Source organism: Mytilus californianus, unplaced genomic scaffold, assembly GCF_021869535.1.
Source record: "Mytilus californianus isolate M0D057914Y unplaced genomic scaffold, xbMytCali1.0.p SCAF_4, whole genome shotgun sequence".
NCBI lineage: Eukaryota > Metazoa > Mollusca > Bivalvia > Mytilida > Mytilidae > Mytilus > Mytilus californianus.
Window position 1 is genome coordinate 50,707,406 of NW_026262690.1, and position 20,007 is coordinate 50,727,412.

The window sequence follows — 20,007 nt, forward strand, 5'->3', positions numbered from 1 at the left end:
GTCATACCAATATACGACCACAAAATTTTTTTGCGGTCGTATAAAAATGAAACAACACCTACCTCAAATCTCCATTTTAATGTGATATTAACTGAATTTAGAGTGTACACGTAACTGAATAATCTTCAGCTTCAGAGTTTTCATTCGTATGACATGCCTTTAATGCGGAAAGATCATTCATGAAATTTTGTGGAATTTTATTTTATTTTGATTTTATACATTTTTTAAGATCTTATTGTTATGCATTAGAATAGGAATAACGGTTCTGTTGTTTCTTTTTCAATTTATTTTGAACACAACGAAATTCACATAGTGTTTGCACATAGGTTACGATACATGTGGATTTACATGGGAGGTCAATAGTAATAGCCATTAATATGAACATCTCTGAGTCTGCGCTAAGTATAGATATATCGAGAATTTTATTACTCTGTTGTTTACAAAGCAAAAGAAGAATGTCATATTAGAATGGCAAATAAAGTTTTTGTTTGTTTGTTTTAAGTTGAGAAGGTAATTAGTCATTCATTCACATTGATGACAAATAACTTTTGCTCTTGTTTTTTTGGTGATTTTGACATACTTTAAAGGGGTATATGCTACAATTTTGACAATATACATGTTAGTTAAAAAGAATGAAAGTGTGTTTTTATTGGCTTCAAACATTTACAATATAAAAATAAAATGCTTCGCAGAGCGCAGCCTGATACGACCGCAGAGGTCGAACCTTGAACAGTTGGGGCAAGTTTGGACACAATATTCAGGCTTGATACTGTCTGAATTTGGATTGTGATCAAATTTTTGACATAATATAGGTTTCTGACACAAAATAAATGTGGTCAAAGAGCTTAAAAATTTGAAATGGGACATTCATTTTACCTAGAATGGTCTGATATCCAAAATCTAACAACATGGTTAGATTCAGCATATAAAAAAACACCAAAAATTTAATTTTAGTTGAAATCAATCAAAAGTTTAATTTTGGACCCTTCAAACCTTAATATGGACTAATTTGAAAACAGGGCCCAAAATAAAAAATCTAAATGCACAATAAGATTCAGGATATCATACAGCCGCAATCATTCAGTTTTTGATGAAATCAAACAAAGTTTAATTTTGGACCCTTTTGACCTCAATGTAGACCAATCTAAAAATGGGGCCCAATATCCAAAAAAGTAAAACAAGGTAAGAACCCCCAAAAATTAAAGACTTTAAATTAATCCCATTGAAATTGGTTAAAAGATTTGTATTTATTTTCAATTGAAGATTTCTTGCTATTGCACAATACTGTGCAATTGAAGATTTCTTCCTATTGCGCAATACTGTGCAATTGAAGATTTCTTGCTATTGCGCAATACTGTGTAATTGAAGATTTCTTGCTATTACGCAATACTGTGTTGTTGCACAATACTGTGCAATTAAAGATTTCTTGCTATTGCGCAATACTGTGCAATTGAAGATTTCTTGCTATTGTACAATACTGTGAAATTGCGCAATACTGTGCAATTGAAGATTTCTTGCTATTGCGCAATACTGTGCAATTGAAGATTACAAAAACTTTGAAGAAAAAAAATATGAACCCCAAAAAATTGGAAAAAAAAAATCCCCCCCCCCCCCCCCCCAGTACAATTTTAGAGAGATCCATACACTTACATACAAGTTATTGTCTGGAAACTAGAAAAAATGCAATGAAGTTTATTAAACTAAAGTTATTAGCAAATTTCCAATGATATTTATTAATAATAAAGTTTTTGGCAAATTTCCAATATACATAATTTAAAAGCAGTTTAGGTGAGATAAACAAAAACGCTTCATCAGCAACATTTTATATTGGCAAATTTCCAATGAAGTTCATTAAACTAAAGTTATTGGCAAATTTCCAATGGAATTTATTAATAATAAAGTTTTTGGCAAATTTCCAATATACATAACTTAAAAGCAGTTTAGGTGAGATATTCAAATGAGTTTCAATTACCAACCTTACACTGCCTTTAAAATTATGTTTTGTACTTAAGTAATTGTCCATTAACCTGGAAACCCTTTTCCCCCCCTTTTTTGCACCTTATTCCTTAAGGGTTTGAGCCATAACTCCCAAAGACAATTCTTACCATCCCTTTGTGGTATTCCAATATCCAAAATCTAAATACATGGTTAGATTCAGTATATCGAAGAACCCCATATATTCAATTTTTGTTGAAATCAAACAAAGTTTAATTTTGGACCCCGATTTGGACCAACTTGAATACTGGGCCCATAATAAAAAAAATAAGTTCATGTTTAGATTCAGCATATCAAAGAACCCCAAGAATTCAATTTTTGTTAAAATCAAACTAAATTTAATTTTGGACCCTTTGGACCTTAATGTAGACCAATTTGAAAACGGGACCAAAAATAAAGAATCTAAATACACGGTTAGATTAGGCAATTACCTCCAAAATCAATCCCACCCTTCCCTTTGTGGTATGGTACCTTGCAGTACAATTTCAGAGAGATCCATACACTTACATACAAGTTATTGTCTGGAAACTAGAAAAAATGCAATGAAGTTTATTAAACTAAAGTTATTAGCAAATTTCCAATGGAATTTATTAATAATAAAGTTTTTGGCAAATTTCCAATATACATAATTTAAAAGCAGTTTAGGTGAGATAAACAAAAACGCTTCATCAGCAACATTTTATATTGGCAAATTTCCAATGAAGTTCATTACACTAAAGTTATTGGCAAATTTCCAATGGAATTTATTAATAATAAAGTTTTTGGCAAATTTCCAATATACATAACTTAAAAGCAGTTTAGGTGAGATAAACAAAAACGCTTCATCAGCAACATTTTATATTGGCAAATTTCCAATGAAGTTCATTAAACTAAAGTTATTGGCAAATTTCCAATGGAATTTATTAATAATAAAGTTTTTGGCAAATTTCCAATATACATAACTAAAAAGCAGTTTAGGTGAGATATTCAAATGAGTTTCAATTACCAACCTTACACTGCCTTTAAAATTATGTTTTGTACTTAAGTAATTCTCTATTAACCTGGAAACCCTTTTCCCCCCCTTTTTTGCACATTATTCCTTAACGGTTTGAGCCATAACTCCCAAAGACAATTCTTACCATCCCTTTGTGGTATTCCAATATCCAAAATCTAAATACATGGTTAGATTCAGCATATCAAAGAACCCCAAGAATTCAATTTTTGATGAAATCAAATAAAGTTCAATTTTGGACCCTTTAAACCTCAATGTGGACCAATTTGATAACCGGGCCCAAATATCAAAAATCTAAATACATGGTTAGATTCAGCATATCGAAGAACCCCATATATTCAATTTTTGTTGAAATCAAACAAAGTTTAATTTTGGACCCCGATTTGGACCAACTTGAATACTGGGCCCATAATAAAAAAAATAAGTTCATGTTTAGATTCAGCATATCAAAGAACCCCAAGAATTCAATTTTTGTTAAAATCAAACTAAATTTAATTTTGGACCCTTTGGACCTTAATGTAGACCAATTTGAAAACGGGACCAAAAATAAAGAATCTAAATACACGGTTAGATTAGGCAATTACCTCCAAAATCAATCCCACCCTTCCCTTTGTGGTATGGTACCTTGCAGTACAATTTCAGAGAGATCCATACACTTACATACAAGTTATTGTCTGGAAACTAGAAAAAATGCAATGAAGTTTATTAAACTAAAGTTATTAGCAAATTTCCAATGGAATTTATTAATAATAAAGTTTTTGGCAAATTTCCAATATACATAATTTAAAAGCAGTTTAGGTGAGATAAACAAAAACGCTTCATCAGCAACATTTTATATTGGCAAATTTCCAATGAAGTTCATTACACTAAAGTTATTGGCAAATTTCCAATGGAATTTATTAATAATAAAGTTTTTGGCAAATTTCCAATATACATAACTTAAAAGCAGTTTAGGTGAGATAAACAAAAACGCTTCATCAGCAACATTTTATATTGGCAAATTTCCAATGAAGTTCATTAAACTAAAGTTATTGGCAAATTTCCAATGGAATTTATTAATAATAAAGTTTTTGGCAAATTTCCAATATACATAACTAAAAAGCAGTTTAGGTGAGATATTCAAATGAGTTTCAATTACCAACCTTACACTGCCTTTAAAATTATGTTTTGTACTTAAGTAATTCTCTATTAACCTGGAAACCCTTTTCCCCCCCTTTTTTGCACATTATTCCTTAACGGTTTGAGCCATAACTCCCAAAGACAATTCTTACCATCCCTTTGTGGTATTCCAATATCCAAAATCTAAATACATGGTTAGATTCAGCATATCAAAGAACCCCAAGAATTCAATTTTTGATGAAATCAAATAAAGTTCAATTTTGGACCCTTTAAACCTCAATGTGGACCAATTTGATAACCGGGCCCAAATATCAAAAATCTAAATACATGGTTAGATTCAGCATATCGAAGAACCCCATATATTCAATTTTTGTTGAAATCAAACAAAGTTTAATTTTGGACCCCGATTTGGACCAACTTGAATACTGGGCCCATAATAAAAAAACTAAGTTCATGTTTAGATTCAGCATATCAAAGAACCCCAAGAATTCAATTTTTGTTAAAATCAAACTAAATTTAATTTTGGACCCTTTGGACCTTAATGTAGACCAATTTGAAAACGGGACCAAAAATAAAGAATCTAAATACACGGTTAGATTAGGCAATTACCTCCAAAATCAATCCCAGCCTTCCCTTTGTGGTATGGTACCTTGCAGTACAATTTCAGAGAGATCCATACACTTGAACACAAGTTATTGCCTGGAAACTAGAAAAATGCTTCTTTTTGCACCCTTTTTGGCCCCTTATTCCTAAACGTTTTGGGCAATTACCCCCAAACTCAATTCCAGCTTTCCCTTTGTGATATGGAACCTTGTAGTACAATTTCAGAAAGATCCATACACTTACACACAAGTTATTGTCATGAAACTAGAAAAATGCTTGTTTTTTGCCCCTTTTTTTGCCCCTAATTCCTAATATTTTGAGGCAATTACCCCCAAAATCAATCCCAGCATTCCCTGTGTGATATGGAACCTTGTGGTACAATTTCAGAGAGATCCATACACTTGAACACAAGTTATTGTCTGGAAACTAGAAAAATGCTTATTTTTGGCCCCTTTTTGGTCCCTTATTCCTAAACGTTTTGGGCAATTACCTCCAAACTCAATTCCAGCTTTCCCTTTGTGATATGGAACCTTGTAGTACAATTTCAGAAAGATCCATACACTTACACACAAGTTATTGTCATGAAACTAGAAAAATGCTTGTTTTTTGGCCCTTTTTTGGCCCCTAATTCCTAATATTTTGAGGCAATTACCCCCAAAATCAGTCCCAGCATTCCCTGTGTGATATGGAACCTTGTGGTACAATGTCAGAGAGATTCATACACTAAGACACAAGTTATGTCTGGAAATTACAAAAATGCTTATTCAGTTCAAATGAAGTGGATGTAATCAATTATAGGCAACCGTATGGCCTTCAACAATGAGAAAAACCCATACCAAATGGTCGGCTATAAAAGGCCCTGACTGTGGTTTCTTTTTCTATTATCAACGCTTCCTACATCTGTCGCTTAAATGAACTCACCAAATTATATTGAATTGTTTCCTTTGTGTGCCTAATTTCATTAAGTTTGAATTGGCCACTGATTTCTGTTCACTAATGGAATTAATTTAAAAACATACCTTAATTTTTTGTAATTCTTATATGCCTTCACCGGGAATCAAACCCCTTCCTTGAAATCTGTTATGTGTGACTGACATCAACACATCGAGGAAACCTCTCGGCTACCAATGGGTTGCAATTTAAATGTCTAGTTTATATATATAAAAGAACATATGATACACAATGGTACAACGGACACACAGGGCTTGTACATTTATGTATACATAAAAGAAATTCGTATAGTATAAGTTGGAAGCCGTGAGGTTAACATGGTTAACATCAATGAATTAAAGAGTCAAGTTAAAGGTAGAGACTTGTGGGTTTAGGTTCGAATCCCTGTATTCTCTTTGTTGTCCCTATTCTTTAGTTTTTCCGTTTTTCTTATTTTGTATGCTACTGTGGATATTGTAATAATAGCCGGTTTTCCCGTTAATTTTTGGATTATTATTGGCTATTTCACATAATTGAAAAGAAAATGATTACATTCAATTTGTCCATTTTTGTTTTATAAATATAAAATTGAGAATGGAAATGGGGAATGTGTCAAAGAGACAACAACCCGACCAAAGAGCAGAAAACAGCCCAAGGCCACCAGTGGATCTTCAACACAGCCAGAAAATATGCTTTCATCACTATAACTACATATCTTTACAAATGTTTATTCACAAATCCATATGCGAGTAAATCGTGATGTGTCTAGAATTAGGCTTCTTGATAGAACTTTCGGAAGCATACTTATCATATGTACTTAGAAATAAGTTCGAATATGTCTTATTTTGTAAATTACGGATGATATTCAGATGCCTGATGATTTAAAGACAGACGTGTTATGTTATATTTGTATTTCTCTTACCAATTAATTGTAAACTTAGATTTAATAATGCATCGTTGAACATGATAACATGGTTATTTAAACTCACTTACAATACCTTCCAATTAAGAAAAGGCTTTAATTTTGAAAAGACATCAACACAATAGTTTAAGTTAGGGATACAATGAATAAGAGTTGATTCATGAAAAACAAACCATTCACCCTCTAGGCTCAAGGTTTCTTTTTCAAGAATCAATGCTTATTCATTGCATCTATAATACTGAACTACAGGCTCCTGACTTGGGACAGGCACATAAAGAATGTGGCTGGGTTCAACATGTTTGTGAGGGCTCAACCATCCCCTAACCTGGGACAGTGGTGTAACAGTATAACATAAGAACAAACTATAATAAACTGCTTCGCTGAGCGCAGCTGGATACGCCCGCAGAGGTCCAACTCTGAACAGCTGGGGCAAAAATGGACACAATATTCAAGCTTGATACAGGTCTGAATTTGGATTGTAATTAAATATTTGACATATTATAGGTTTCTGAATAAATGTAGTCAAAGAACTTGAAATTGGTTATATGAATTGAATTTATATTCAATTAAAGATTTCTTGCTGTTGTGCAATACACTATGCTGTTGCGCAGTACTTAGTAAATCTGTTGTCAGACTATAAACAAATAAAATTTGTAAAATTCTAAAGGGAGCTAACATCAATAGAAATAATCAATTCACCAAAGTTTCAAAGAATTGCTGAAAGCATTTTTGAGTTATTGTCCGAAAACTGGAAAATCCCCCTTTTTTTTATGAATAAAACCCCGTAACTTGGAAACGTAAAATCTAAAATTTATAAAAATCAAAAGGGAGCTCATGTCAATAGATATAAACAATTAACCAAAATTTCTTGCAAGTTGGTGAAAGCATTCTGGAGTTATTGTCTGAAAACTGGAAAATCCCCCCTTTTTTAATGAATAAAACCTCATAACTCGGAAATGTAAAATCTAAAATTTATAAAATTCTAAAGGGAGCTTACATCAATAGATATCAACAATTCATCAAAGTTTCATGAGAACTGCTGAAAGCATTTTTGAGTTATTGTCCGAAAACTGGAAAATCCCCCTTTTTTTTATGAATAAAACCCCGTAACTTGGAAATGTAAAATCTAAAATTTATAAAAATCAAAAGGGAGCTCATGTCAATAGATATAAACAATTAACCAAAATTTCTTGCAAGTTGGTGAAAGCATTCTTGAGTTATTGTCCGAAAACTGGAAAATCCCCCTTTTTTTAATGAATAAAACTCCATAACTCGGAAACGTAAAATCTAAAATTTATAAAAAACGAAAGGGAGCTCACGTCAATAGATATAAACAATTCACCAAAGTTTTATGCAAATTGGTCTAAGCGTTTTTGAGTTAATGTCCGACATGTTGACGAGGGACAGACAGACGGACAGACAGACAGACAGACAGACAGACAACGGTATACCATAATACGTCCCGTAAACGGGGGTATAAAAATCAGTTGAAAAAGGCTTAACTCATCAGATGGATACAAATTGAAATACATTTAACAAAAACAAATAGAGGACGTGGACGGGTACTAATACATCAAAAAAAAAAAAAAAGGCACCAAGTACAGATCTGAGAGTACTCACAGTTACTGACAGCTAGTTCAAAGCCAATAACAACTAATGAAAAAAATCATGTATCTAAGACTAAAAGCCTGGAATATTGACATTGTCAGTGGTTGTATAGACTGAAATCATCAGTAATTGTTTTAATTGGTCGATTTTTATTTGTAGTCAGTTTGGTTCAATTTTGTAATAAAATGCTCCGCTAGGCTCAGCTTGATACGACCGCAGAGGTCGAACCCTGAACAGTTGGGGCAAGTATGGACACAACATTCAAGCTTGATACAGCTCTGAATTTGGATTGTGATTAAATATTTGACACAGCATAGGTTTCTGACACAGAATGAATGTAGTCTAAGAACTTAAAAAATTTTAATTTACCTATTCAAACCATATCATTATTATTTGCTTTTACCGGTATATATAAATCAGAAATAACCAATTTAAAATGGAAAATTTTAAAGAAAAAAAAATCCCACCCCAGATTTTTTGAACCCCCTTATGATTCATAACCCCCAAACTCAATCCCAGCCTTCCCTTTGTGGTATAGTACCTGCAGTACAATTTCAGAGACATCCATACACTTGAACACAAGTTATTGTCTGGAATATTTTTGGCCCCTTTTGCCCATTAATTCCTTAACTGTTGGTACCATAACCCCCACAATCAATCCCAACCTTCCTTTTGTGGTATTGAACCTTATGGTAAAATTTCATAGAGATCCATTCACTTAAACTAACGTTAGAGTGCGAAAACAAATGTGTCTTATGACAACGATGACGCCAACGTTATACCAATATATTTTTGCGGTTGTATAAAAATAAGCCAAATAACTTAGTTGATACATTTTTACTTGCAAGACAATAATTCAACCTAACTAAGATGCATGTGCATGCAACCTTCGATTTGAACCCAGTTTGAGATGATTAAAGATGTGCTCAGCAAGTTCAGATATTGAAAACAATGTCGGCTGAAAAAGTGAAACTAAGGTCGAACAGAATAATCCAATTTTGTTGACAGTTTTGACCTGCAAAAACTTATTCTTATACAGGTTACTGGTAAAACAATGATATACATTATGCTATTAATCACTGGTATGAAATCAAATAGTAAATCGTCATTAAACATGTACTTTTGCATCTACTATTCATATTTACCAATTTGTTTCTATTTTAAATTTCTACAAATAGAGGACGTGGACGGTTACTAATACATCCAAAAAAAAAAGACACCAAGTACAGATCTCAGTGTACTCGCAGTTACTGACAGCTAGTTCAAAGCCAATAACAACTAATGAAAAAAATCATGTATCTAAGACTAAAAGCCTGGAATATTGACATTGTCAGTGGTTGTATAGACTGAAATCATCAGTAATTGTTTAAATTTATATTGACATTGTCAGTGGTTGTATAGACTGAAATCATCAGTAATTGTTTAAATTGGTCGATTTTTATTTGCACAGTTTGGTTCAATTTTGTAATAAAATGCTCCGCTAGGCTCAGCTTGATATGACCGCAGAGGTCGAACCCTTAACAGTTGGGGCAAGTATGGACACAACATTCAAGCTTGATACAGCACTGAATTTGGATTGTGATTAAATATTTTATTTAGCACAGGTTTCGGACACAGAATGAATGTAGTCTAAGAACTTAAAAATTTTTGATCTACCTATTCAAACCATATCATTATTATTTGCTTTTATATATAAATCAGAAATAACCAATTTAAAATGGAAAATTTTAAAGAAAAAAAAATCCCACCCCTAAATTTTTGAACCCCCTTATGATTCATCACCCCCAATTTGGCCAAACTCAATCCCAGCCTTCCCTTTGTGGAATGGTACCTGCAGTTCAATTTCAGAGAGATCCATACACTTGAACACAAGTTATTGTCTGGAAACTATAAAAATGCTTGTTTTTTGGCCCCTAATTCCTAACATTTTGAAGCAATTACCCCCAAAATCAATCCCAGCCTTCCCTTTGTGGTATGGTACCTTGCAGTACAATTTCAGAGAGATCCATACACTTGAACATAAGTTAATGTCTGAAAACTAGAAAAATGCTTATTTTTGGCCCCTTATTCCTAAACGTTTTGGGCAATTACCCCCAAACTCAAACCCAGCTTTCCCTTTGTGATATGGAACCTTGTAGTACAATTTCATAAAGATCCATACACTTACACACAAGTTATTTTCCTGAAACTAGAAAAATGCTTGTTTTTTGCCCCTTTTTTGGCCCCTAATTCCTAACATTTTGAAGCAATTTCCCCCAAAATCAATCCCTGCCTTCCCTTTGTGGTATGGTACCTTGCAGTACAATTTCAGAGAGATCCATACACTTGAACATAAGTTATTGTCTGGAAATTAGAAAAATGCTTATTTTTGGCCCCTTATTCCTAAATGTTTTGGGCAATTACCCCCAAACTCAAACCCAGCTTTCCCTTTGTGATATGGAACCTTGAAGTACAATTTCATAAAGATCCATACACTTACACACAAGTTATTTTACTGAAACTAGAAAAATGCTTGTTTTTTGCCCCTTTTTTGGCCCCTAATTCCTAAAATTTTGAATCAATTTCCCCCAAAATCAATCCCTGCCTTCCCTTTGTGGTATGGTACCTTGCAGTACAATTTCAGAGAGATCCATACACTTGAACATAAGTTATTGTCTGGAAATTAGAAAAATGCTTATTTTTGGCCCCTTATTCCTAAATGTTTTGGGCAATTACCCCCCAACTCAAACCCAGCTTTCCCTTTGTGATATGGAACCTTGTAGTACAATTTCATAAAGATCCATACACTTGAACACAAGTTATTGTCCTGAAACTAGAAAAATGCTTGTTTTTTGCCCCTTTTTTTGGCCCCTTATTCCTAAAATTTTGAAGCAATTACCCCCAAAATCAATCCCAGCCTTCCCTTTGTGGTATGGTACCTTGCAGTACAATTTCAGAGAGATCCATACCCTTGAACACAAGTTATTGTCTGGAAACTAGAAAAATGCTTATTTTTTGGCCCCTTATTCCTAAACGTTTTGGGCAATTACCCCCAAACTCAATTCCAGCTTTCCCTTTGTGTATTGGAACCTTGAAGTACAATTTCAGAAAGATGCATTTACTTACACACAAGTTATTGTCCTGAAACTAGAAAAATGCTTGTTTTTTGCCCCCTAATTCCTAATATTTTGATGCAATTACCCCCAAAATCAATCCCAGCATTTCCTGTGTGATATGGAACCTTGTGGTACAATGTCAGATAGATCCATACACTAACACACAAGTTATGTCTGGAAGTTACAAAAATGCTTATTTTTGGCCCCTTTCAGCCCCCTTATTCCTTAAATGTTGGTACCATAACCCCCAAAATCAATCCCAAACTTCCTTTTGTGGTATTGAACCTTATGGTAAAATTTCATAGAGATCCATTCACTTAAACAAAAGTTAGAGTGTGAAAACAAATGTGTCTTCTGACAACGACGACGCCAACGTTATACCAAAATACGGCCGCAAAAATTTTTGCGGTCGTATAAAAATAAGCCAAATAACTTAGTTGATACATTTTTACTTACAAGACAATAATTCAACCTAACTAAGATGCATGTGCATGCAACCTTCGATTTGAACCCAGTTTGAGATGAGTAAAGATGTGCTCAGCAAGTTCAGATATTGAAAACAATGTCAGCTGAAAAATTGAAACTAAGGTCGAACAGAATAATCCAATTTTGTTGACAGTTTTGACCTGCAAAAACTTATTCTTATACAGGTTACTGGTAAAACAATGATAAACATTATGCTATTAATCACTGGTATGAAATCAAACAGTAAATCGTCATTTAACATGTACTTTTGCATCTACTATTCGTATTTACCAATATTTGTTTCTATTTTTCAAATTATATCTATACCTGGGTTACATGACTTCGAAGATTGCCAATAAGCATGTCAACCTGGTATATTATAGACAATAACTGACAATATTTATTAGCACAAACACATTTACAATAAATGGTTAAAAGGGCATTAGCTACGAGTTAGATAAAAATTCAAAGTGTGATTCTTTTTGTTTCCAGTATTTACAAAAGCTGAACTTTGAAATAATATTTCATTTTGTTCATTGTATTATGTAAGCAGTTAGTTTGGCTGAAATTTGTCAAATGAGCTCAAAAACATTGCTGATGTATTATTCACTTGCAAGTGAATAATTCGACCTCATGTGAATCCATATTCATGTGAACTTCAATTTTAGCCCTTAGCTGGAGATTGGAAAATATCATTGTAGACCAGTTGAAAGGTTGACAATACACCTTATTGCTATTTAGTCCAATCCATGAAAAACAGTCACTTAGACAACTTCCTATTAAGTTTAAGTGCTTCAAAAACAAAGGTTATCAGTAATGAGCTGAGGAAAGGAAAACATGTAGAAGGTGAACATTTTGAAATTTGTATTATTAGTTTATGATCCAATTTTTTAAACACAAATTGAAGTAAGAAAATACCTTTGTTTGAAGTGTTTACAATGGTTTAAACATAACTCTTTGAATTTTTTTTATGCTCAGCACAGGGCCCCAGAGAGCTTCAACTGGTTAAAAAAGTTGAGTAATTTCAGAACTTATCCGGAATGGAATAAATAGCGATAAGGTGTATTAAATAAACTGGTTACCGTTAGTTTAATACCATTTGTGGTCCGAAAGGTTTTCGTTCTTTTGGTGATTTTCTCAATATCATGATAATGGAGTATATGATTTCCAGCCAATTTGAATATCTGATTACCTAAAAATATAATGATCAGTAGGACGACATGCATCGATAATCTGTTGGGCTTATAAAGTAGCATCGATCTGAATCTCTGTTATATTAAGCTCAAGCATCTTTTTATTTTACCAAAAATATATTACATATATAGCTGATCATATGTTAAATTGAACTGTTCAGTTCATGTCTTTAGAGTGTTTTTACAGTACATCACTCATCAGATTTTTTTGTGAAATTAGTTGAAGCCCCAACCATGACAACCTGATAAGCATTGAGGTCCATCATTGTTACAACATGGGTTTGCCTTCAGGACTCACTGTAGCTGCCAAAAAATCTATATACTATATGATGAGTGGCATGTAGCATGTCAAAATTATTTAACAAGGTACACAATGTATCCTGATGACAACAGCTTGAACAGGATAAACACAAATGCGTGTCTCCGGTTTTGAAAAGGAAGTAGAATTATTCATTATGCATAGCTAAAAATCATGGAAGTAGCCAAAATATTACACTACAAACTCACTTTCAACCCATCATGATTGTGACAATGTTCTATATTTTGACAACCTAATATATATTCAAAGACGGTGTTGTCACATCGTACAGCATGTGAAATTTCTAAATTTAACTTTTGCATAATAAAAATTAACCAATCAAATATCAGTTAACAAATCATCATGATTGATTACGAGAAAGATAAATACCAAAAAAAAGTTATTACAGAGTAAAATCAAACGTTCTCTATTTAAGGATGTACTTAGGTGAAATTAAGAAAATCTAGAATTTAAAATTGATACTCTAAGTCAAATGGAGCTCCTTTTCGAGATATTCAAATTTCAAAAAATGGCGGGAAAAGGCTGACTCGGACTTTTACCTTATATTTAGATTGGTATTATTTGGGTCTCAAATCGAAAGAAAAATGAAGAAATCTAGAATCTGCTAAAATTTTGGTAAATGCCTTTTATGAGCTATTGAAGTCTTATATGAAAAGAAAAATGGGTGTTGTGGGGCAAAATATTTTACCCTGTATTGTAGGAAAAAAACAAGGATTCCGAATATCTGACAAAAATTCCTAAACCTGACCTATTAAGTACACATACAGAAATTTTTATTTAACCAATCAATGTGCCCTTTGATGGACAGACTAATTAAGATATAATTCTTAATGCATTTATTTTTACTAAACTAAGTTCTCTATGCTCTATTTTTTACATTTATTACGTATCCATAATATGTAATCGACAAAAATATTTCATTCAGTGAAAATTTTGCCTGCTAATAAATTTTCGTGTTTAATTGATGAAGTTTACCGAACGCCACCTTAATGAACAATCAGACAGCCATTGGGCACGTGAAAAATGAGTGAAATGGCAGACATGCAATAGATCGATGTTTTTTTCAGTTTAAATATATTTTCCATGCGTTTCTATTTATTAATTAAGCTTTGTCATAACAGTTGTTAAATGATTTGGTGTATTCATTTTTTTTCTTTCAGAATCAATTATTATTTAACTTCTACATGCATATACCTTTTCTATCATCACGTTTTTTCCGTCGCACTTGCACAGTGCGGTTACCGAAATACTGACGATCGAGATGTCTCGTAGTTAAGGTCACAGCATACAGAAAAGCTATCGGCGAATTAGAGTATGGGAAGACAATAATTCAATAGCAATACATTTCTAAAGATTTTGATGAGATACAGGATTTTCTTTTAAATCAAAGTCAATCTACACGCGTTAAGTAGTAAAACTTCAAGTATATAAAACATTTTTAACTTTTTTTTAAATTTGAAGTATTATATGACTTTAATCATAACATAGAAATGTCAAAATTAATGTATTTTTTTATAATTGTAATGTCCATCTAGATTTTGACAAAGAGAGATAACTCCATCATGTTCATATTTTAGATGTCGGTTTAATTTATATAGTAATGAATCTCGATTTTCTGTTAGTTCAAATATTATATTTAATGCGTAAGTTTTATAACATAACTATCAATAGTCATTAATCATAAAAAATCATTTTCTGAAGAAATCTTGGTAAATTTATAATCCAGATAATTAATGTATGACTTTCTACAGTTTTCAAGAACACGACAGTATAAAAATATGCCTTTCATCTTCTTGTTTCCTTACACAAGTTACATTTTCTGTTTGTAATTTCTAAATTCAGGTATCTACCCCTTTCGATATTCACTCAGGTTATGAATACTAAGTCTAAACCTCAAAGTCCCCCCCCCCCCCCCCCCCATTCCCCCAACTCATTCCATTTCTTGAAGATTGGCCCAACCCCTATTGCAGATTGACAGAATTTTAGATGCATGTTCTCTTATTTTAAATTTCCAAATTTTTATGATAAATTTTTCAGGGTCCACTAGAAATTTCTGAACTTGGAATTCCCCAATAATTTTGTTTTACTCGCTTACTGATTTACTTATTCGGCCGTTTAATACATCTCTCAAAATAATAGCTGTTTTAAAGGAAACGCAATTGCACTACAGGATCATTGTACAGAAAGGTATAACACTTTACCTTGGCTTCTTTTTTGCTGGCAGGTTCATAAGGACTGAAGGAGTTTTATGTTACTGGTTGAAGTGAATATTATTTGAACCTACATAACTTGATTAAAAAGATAAAGATTATCTGCTCTGTAGATCTCATGATAATATTACATAGTAATGAACTGTATCAAATGCACATATGAGATGTCATTTTGTAAACTACTTCATAACTGTTACGCTTCGCATGCTATGTGTTGTAGAGACATGCATCATGCAAATAATTTAAAAGACAAATTAAAAGAAATAATTTTATCAGCTTTCATTTGGACAAATTTTATACTTACTTAAGTACATCAAGTTTAAATTACATTTTCCGACAGAGAGCAAAGAACTGAATGTATTGTAGTTAATACATTTGAAAGTTGTATTCAAATACGGTGTTGGAGATTACTAAGCGTAAATAATATACAACAATGATGTACTTTATAGATTAGTGCGTTCCTTAATAAAAAGTCATCTCAAACAGTCTTAATATCCCGATATTCAAAAAGACCCATTTCATGTTTATCGCAACAGATCTATATATGTCATAATAACACGATAGAGGTTTTTTTCAGAACGTACTGGATAGATATGCAAAAAGCTAATTTTATACATGGTACCCCCCATAAATCTGGAAATCTCATGGTTAGTCACATATATGCTAGATTTGTAAAATGAAATACACTATCAATTGATTGAAATTCTGGTGGGGACTAACTGTGCCTCGCTTGTTCAGACAAATTTAATCATTCACTGTTATGGAATTTATCAACCTCGATTGACTCTTAATAAATTCAATAGTGGCTTGTGTCTTTTTAAGCCTTGATACTAAAATTTCTCGATGAAACTTCATGCAAAACAATTTTATTAAACGAGAAGAAACTTTTCCTTTCCTATTGTTAATGTTCTTTTCCTTGATATAAAAATGAGAAGATATGGTATGATTGCTAATGAGACAACTCTCCACAAGAGACCAAATGACACAGACATTAACAACTATAGGTCAGAGTACGGCCTTCAACAATGAGCAAAGCCCATACCGCATAGTCAGCTATAAAAGGCCCCGAAATGACAAATATAAAACTATTCAAACGAGAAAACTAACGGCCTGATTTATGTACAAAATAATGAACGAAAAACAAATATGATATATAGCAACAAACGACAACCACTGACTTGGGACAGGCACATACAGAATGTGGCGGGATTAAGCATGTTAGCGGGTGCTCAGCCCTCCCCCTAACCTGGGACAGTGTTGTAACAGTTCAACATATGTACAGACTATAAAAAAACAGTTGAAAAGGGTTAACTCATCAGATAGATACAAAGCAAAAACAGTAACAAAAACACAGAGTGGACGTGGCAGGGTACTTATACATCCCCAAAACAAAAAGACACTAAGTACAGATCTGAGAGTACTCGCAGTTACTGACAGCTAGTTCAAAGCCAATAACAACTAATACAAAAATCATGCATCTAAGACTAAAATATCAATCAGTACACATCCAACATCCAATGGATTTAGCATAAAGACGTCATAAACAGTCAGAGAAAAACATGACCTTGTGCAATGCCAAGATACAGGCATCGACAGATTGTAGAGCGCCATGAATATGCATATGCATATAAAAAATAATATTTAGTTTGATTTTAATTTACTGATAACAAAATCAATATTAATATCAATAAAAACAATATTCAAAGATCTAATTACAGTGTTGAATTGGTATCCTTTTAGAATAAGTTTATTTAAAGGATAAATAAGTTTACCCGGATCGTTTCTTAATTTCCAGGCTCGGTAAACAACATCTCCGTTAAAATTAGAATGTGCTATCCCGTTTGAAATAAGTTTTCTACAGGTACAACCGAACTTCAAAACCAAATCTTTATATCTATGGAAGAATTTAGTAAAGGTTTTAAGTAATTTGTGGTAACGAAATCCCTGACTTAATAATTTATCAGTAATACATAGATTACGTTCATTGAAATCCAAAACGTCACAACAGACACGGGCATAGCGAACGAGTTGTGATATATAAACACCGTAAGATGGTGCCAAAGGAACATCACCGTCCAAAAAAGGAAAATTAACAATAGGGAACGAAAAATCATCCCTTTTGTCGTAAATTTTAGTGTAGAGTTTCCCTTGTGAAACTGCAATATCTAAATCTAGGAAAGGACAGTTATTACCATTTATATTTGATTTATTTAGAGTAAGTTATTTTGTGTAAATTCCGGCAGTATATTTAGAAAATTCTTGATTATTTAACGAAAAAATATCATCAAGAAAGCGGTAAGTTGTTGAATTTATCAATTAAATGCAATTTAGACGGGTCTTTACTGAGTTTGGTCATAAACTGTGATTCATAACAGTACAAGAACAAGTCTGTTTTAATAATTTTGCGTCTATATTAATGGGGCGCAATTGGCGCCCCTTAATACATACAACCGGTCGATAAACTTTATTGCCGAAACGTACATAAATATTATCAAGGAGAAAATTAACAGCTTCAATAATCTCACCACACCTCCAGTAAGTATATCTAGCATATTTACCTTTCTCATTAGAGAAGAAGGCTTTAAATGAGTTGCAGCAGATTTACCAAAACGACCAGTTAATTAAATAGGAAAACTTTTGTTTGATAACTCTTAGATTGTGTGGAAGTGTAGTTAAAAGAGTTCAAAAAGTAAAAAACTGTCAACAGAATCAAAAGGACAATCAAAAGCATGTAATTTATCTAAAACATCCAAAGAATTTTTTACACTCCAAAAATAGTAAATTCCACTATTTTCATATATTTTATTACAAAAGTTAATGATAAGTTCTTTGAACGTAGTTAAGGAACTAGTTAAATGCACTGAAAGATTAGTTGTAGAACACTTGCTAGAGGCCGAGGTGAAACGATATTTTACTGTTTTTTTTGTGTAGTAACCAATACAAAGTGGGGACCTTCAAATGTTCAGAAGAGGCCTTAAGCTGTGATGTGGTTATGATATGTTTGTTTACTATATGACTCTCTGTGGAGCGCACGGACTTGAATGTAGAAGAATTTAAAATCTCATTCTTAACTCGGAACGTCCGTGTGGTATTTACGGCATACCACCACCACATTGTTGGCTGCTTTGTCGGCCGGTGTGTTCTGTTTTCTTTATACAATTCTTGGTTTGGTCGATGTTTGCGTGAACAGAATTTGTCAGTTGTGTTTTGTTAATAGCAGTTTAAGCCATCACAGGAGTGTTAAAATACCCATTAGAGGTCACGAATAAGCTACTTTCCTTGGGTTGTCTCTGTTGACAGTTACGATTTATCTACTCCATTTGATACACTATCGTATAATATTATTAATCATAAATAATGTTCCTTTGTTAAAAAGGGGTCTTGTTGCAACAACATCTGTTGCGGTTACTACGATTCCTTTTGCCAGTTATAAAAAAAAAAAAAAACAAAAAAAACGCTAATTGCATGGATCGACATGGAAAGAAAATATTAAAGAAGGTTATTTCTTTTTTGCCCTACAGATATTTATGCTCGTTTTGTAGATGCAGTATATTGTCGAGTGATTGGAATTATGATGGGACTTACAATGCCTCGCCTGTTGCAGAATTATTCCTTTGCTGTTGAGAAGTTGTTTATTTGATTAGCTGTATTTGGCAAAACTTTTAGGAATTTTTTGTTCTCAATGCTCTTCAACTTCGTACTTTATTTTGGCCTTTTTAATATGTTTTAATTCGAGCGTCACTGATGAGTCTTTTGTAGACGAAACGCTCGTCTGGCGTAAATATAAAATTTCAATCCTGTTATCTATGATGAGTTTATTTATGGCAGGCCAGCGACTAACATCATAAAACATGTGACCAAAGGAAACTTATGTTGAGATATTTTTTTACAATCCCTGCAGATATACAGACGATATATTCTCTGAAAACAATCCAGGTCTAAACATAGAAGTGGAACTTATCAACCTCGACTGGCTCTTTCTGTACTACATCCAATAATTATAATTTGTCGAGGTAATCTTCATACCAATAAACGATAGTTGGATAGTTTCCCTGTCCTATTGTTAATGTTCCGTTCTTGGTGTTCTCTTTTCTTTAAACATTTCTCGGTTCGTTGGTTCAATGTATGCGTGTTTGCAGTGATGTCTTATTACTAGTATTACAACAAATACAAATAAAGAGCTGCACAATGAGCGAATGATACCCCCGTCCCTTTTTTAACGAATAAAGTTTCATAACTCCTCAATGTCATATCAGAAATTAATGAAAAAACAAAACTAAAGGGAGCTTATCCTAAAATATACAAACCAGTCATCAAAGTTTCATGAAAACTGCTTAAAGCATTTTTGAGTTATTGTTCGAAAACTAGAAAACCCTCCTTTTTTTATAAATAAAAACCAGTAACTCCAAAAGGTAAAATCTAAAATTTATAAAAATCGAAAGGGAGCTTTAGTGAATAGATATAAGCAATTTTACTTAAGTTTAATGAAAATTGGTTAAAGCGTGTTTGAGTTATTGTCCGACATGTTGACGACAAACGGACAATGGTATACCATAA

The 20,007-nt window shown here is 32.8% G+C and overlaps 1 protein-coding gene across 2 annotated transcripts in view; it reads right to left on the reverse strand.

The window, feature by feature from the left end:
- Positions 1 to 13,517, reverse strand: part of LOC127698379 (lysosomal-trafficking regulator-like) — a 130,143-nt gene extending 116,626 nt beyond the window's left edge. For both annotated transcript variants that reach the window (XM_052201789.1, XM_052201788.1), the window contains exon 1: positions 13,429 to 13,517. The gene's annotated coding sequence lies outside the window, so the exon portion shown is untranslated. The remainder of the gene's footprint in view (positions 1 to 13,428) is intronic.
- Between the last annotated feature and the right edge of the window lie 6,490 nt (positions 13,518 to 20,007).